Source organism: Octodon degus, unplaced genomic scaffold (genome assembly GCF_000260255.1).
Source record: "Octodon degus isolate 3935 unplaced genomic scaffold, OctDeg1.0 scaffold00171, whole genome shotgun sequence".
Classification (NCBI taxonomy): domain Eukaryota; kingdom Metazoa; phylum Chordata; class Mammalia; order Rodentia; family Octodontidae; genus Octodon; species Octodon degus.
Window position 1 is genome coordinate 3654790 of NW_004524747.1, and position 4377 is coordinate 3659166.

The window sequence follows — 4377 nt, forward strand, 5'->3', positions numbered from 1 at the left end:
GAGTCCCCATACCCACCCCCCAAAAAACTCATAGGAAATTATTTAAAAGGTTGAGGATATAGCTCAGCACTATGGCACTTACCTGTTAAGCATGAGGTCTTGAGTTCAATTCCCATCCACCCAAAAAAGAAAACAACATAGGTATGTTGCCAAATGATTGCTATAATCCATCTAGTTAACATATCTACCAACTGATAAAGTAGAGCAATTCTTCATTTCCTCTGCTTAGCAACATTTTATGACAGCACAAGTCAAAAAATACTTTTAAGCCAAAAAAAAATTGTGCTCAGCAGCTCATTCCCAGAGATAGATTAAAGTACTTAAGTGAACATCATTCTAGACAATTTCTTGATATCTCTATACAATAGTGCATGTTTTAAAATAAAAAATTGGCAATGTCATATATACCATTTTTTAATGTTTAATGAAGTATCATGGATACCTTTTCACCTCAATAAATTCATATCAGCATTGTTTTAATGCCACAATTGATAACTCCTTTTTTCCATCCCCCCCATTACTTTCCCTTCTATCCCCTCATTCCAATCCTTTTGTCTGATACTAGTCCCCTTCTACATTTTTATTGTATTTTTGAGGCAGGGTTTCACTATGCAGTTCAGGCTGGCCTTGAATTCATTTTGTAGCCAAGGCTGGTCTTGAACTTGCAATGATCCTCCTGCCTCAGCCTCCAAAGTGCTGGACTTACAGGTGTGCACCACCATACCCAGGTTTCCCCCTTCTATTTTTAAATCATTGTTATAGTGTCTATATTGTGTCAACTTGAGAAATTTAGAAGTTCAACTAACAACTCAGCAGGGGGCCTGGGACCTCACTTTGTAAACATCCTCACCCTGTGCAAGAGGAGGGCATGAAGATGGTTTGAGTTCTACTCCTGAGGGGGTGGGGGTTGCCTGCTTACAATGGAGAAGAGGCTTGCTGTGGCCCCCACTTGTGCTCTTGTGGCTTTTGTCATCTTCTGCAACCTTAAACTCTTGCCCTGTGCCAAGCCACTCTGCCTTGGAGCCAGCTTATTACAAAATTAAATGTCCACAAACTGGGAGCTAAATAAATCTTTCCTTGCTTTATTTTAGGTGTTGGGTATTTTTTCTGAGCAACAAGAGAAAATTAATGGAGACAGAAACTGGTACCAGAGAAGTGAGGTCCTTGCTGTTACTGTATCTGACTATGCGGTTCAAGAGCCTTTGGGAATTGCTTGTGGGAAATTTGGAAAAGTTCAGAGATGTTGCCTACAAGAGTAGAGCTGGAAGACCTTTGACTGTTCTGTAAGGGTGATTCTGGTCAGAGCTCAGAAGACCAGAAGGCTGAGAGAAATCCTGCTGGTGAAGACCAGGATCAGGAGGTTTCTGCTAGGAAGGACAGCATTGGCTGTTGGACTCCAGAGGATATATGTCATTGCTTGGTAGAAAGTTTGTCTGGGGGCTGGTGAGATGGTGAGATGGCTCAGTGGTCTAAAGCACCTACTTAGAACAAGCTAAGCTAAGCAAAAACACAGGGAACGCAGTTCAATCCCCAGCACCACATGCCAGCCAGCCCCGCCCCCTGGTGGGCTGAACTGGCCACACACACACTAAATAAATAAATAAAGTTATATTAAAAAAAAGAGTTTGTCTGCATTTTGCTCATGTCTAGCAACTTTGTCTGAGACTGAGATTAAGGACAGCAGACTAATTAACCTGCCAGAAGAAACTCCAAAGCATTTAAATGTTGAGGTGGGGGCATGGCTATTGCTTGGGGCTAAAAGCCAGATCTATGTTGAGAATCAAGAGCAAAAGAGCCCAGTAGGATAATTTAAAATGTGTGAGTTTGGCCAGAAAGGAAGCTCCAGTAAAGCTGTGGACTACAAAGGTAGAGTGGAGGAGATCTTGATTGCTAAGAAGAAACAGGAGAATAAAAAAGATGATGAGGGCATCACAAGAAGCAGCAGGACTTCACCCTTTGTAGCCTCAAAACTGCAATTGTGAAAGACTTCTTTGAGGAGAAAGCTGCAGAGAACCATAGTCCAGAATGTTGGCAGCATAGAGAATTTGTTCCTCAGAATGGGATTCAGAGTTCTCAGTGATCCAGGCACAGGCCCTCTACAGCCAAGAGAATGAAGCCTGGCTACTGCTGCAGCTGGCAGCAGATCTTACCATCATCCATGCAAGCAATGGTTTTGGGCACATACAGAATGTAGGAGTTGTGGGGTTAAGAAAGCTTCCATTCCAAATTCAAAAGGCCTGGTAGGCTGGACAATGTACCCCTGAGAGGGCAGTGTATGAAGCTGTGAGGGTGATGCGGAAGGTGAAGCAGAGACCGCAGAAGTTTGGAAAAACCAGGAACATGGATGCTCTAAGGAGAGTGGCATGAAGGGAGTAAAGTGGGCCTACGAGACAAGCCACAGGAGCTGCAATCCCCAGAAGTGCTGTGGCTATGGAGCCACCCAAGCCTATTACAGCTCACCACTTGCCACAGATTACCTCAGATATTTGCCCTGCTGGAGTTTGGACTTGCTTTGGTCCCATTACTTTGTATCCCTGTTTGTAACTTTTGGGATGAAAATGTTTATCTTGTGTCTTTGAATGTTAGAAGTGTTTAACTTTTCATTTGTACAGGAGCTCACAGCTAAGAGTTTGCCTTAGATCTTGGAAGAAAATTCAGATGGACTTTTCAATAATGCTGAAACTGTTAGGACATTGGCAAATCTTGGAGATGGGCTAAATGCCTTTTACATAAAGGAATGCGCATGAGTCTTTAGGGGAGTAGGGCCAGAATGTTATGGTTCTAATGTAATATAATGTTGATAGACTTAATACTGGTTGTTAAGAATTGTTAAACCTATATTATAATGTTTAAGTTGTGAAATGATAAAATTAAACATTTCTCTGTATCTGGAAACCATTTTAAAGAAATATGTCTGGTTGCCACATCAACAAGGGGTGAACTGTTACAGCTGATATATTGTTTCAAGTTGATAAGAGGTTTAACTAAATAACTCAGCAGTGGACCAGGGCCCTCTCTTTGTAAATATTATCCTGTGCAAGAGAATGGTACTGAGATGATGTTACTGCTACACACACACACACACACACACACACACACACACACACACACACAGAGTTGGTAGTAGCCTGCCTATAATATAAGGGAGGCTTGCTTGCCTGCACTCTTTTGCTCGTGTGGCTTTTCCTGTCTTCTGCTGCCTTGGACTGTTGCCCCTGTGCCATGCCACACTGACTTGGAGCCAGCTGATTATTGACTGAAACGTCCACAAATTGTGGCTAAATAAACCTTTCCTTCCTTAATTTTAGGTGTCAGGTATTTTGTCTCAGGAACAAGAGAAAAGTAACTAAGACAGTCATCATTTAACAGAGTCTACATATTGGGGAACATATAATACTTTTCTTTCTGACTTATCAATTTCACTTAACATGATGGTCTCTGGTTCTATACATTTTACTGAAATCATGTAGTTTTCTTCTTATGGCTATATTGTGTATATATACACATTTTCTTTATCCAGTCATCTGTTGATTGGTATCTAGACTGGGTTGTATCTTGGCTACTGTGAATTGTGTCACAAAAAGTATGGTTATGCATTCCTACATTATACTTAGTTTCTTAGGGAATATACTAGAGTGGTATAGTTGGGTTATATGTGAGTTCTATTTTTAGGTTCCTTTTTATTTTTATTTTTTTCAGAAATCTCCAAAGCTCCATCATGGCTGTACTAACTTATATTTCCAACAGTGGTGTGGAAGGATTCCCTTTCTCTACAGCCTCACCATCATTTACTGATTTTATTCCCCTTTTTGGGGGGGAGGGTGTACCAGGGATTAAACTCAGGACTTTGCACTTGCCAGGCAGGCACTTATTCCACTGAGCTATCTCCCCCATTTACTGATCTCATATTTCCAATGATAGCCATCACACTAGGATGAGATGGAATCTCAATGTAGTTCTGAATTCCATTTCCCTTATAACTAAAGATGGTGAACAATTTTGATACACTTATTGGCCTTTTGTACTTCTTTTGAGCAATGACGTTTCAATTCATTTACCCATTTATTGATTAGGCTATTTGATTTTTTTGGTGGTTTTTCTGAATTCTTTCTATATTCGAGATACTAATCCTGTCAGAGATAGCTAACAAAGATTACATCCACTTTGCAGGCCATGTCTGTACTCTGTTGATTGTTTCCCTTAATGTGCAAAGACTTAAATTCAATGTAGTCTCATCTGTTGATTCTTGCTATTATTTCTTGTGCTATTAGTCTTTTTTAAAAAAATCATTTATTTATTTATTTATTTATTTATTTGGTACAGGGTCTCTGCTACACAGCTCGGATTCATAGTGATCCTCCTGTTTCAGCCTCCCCA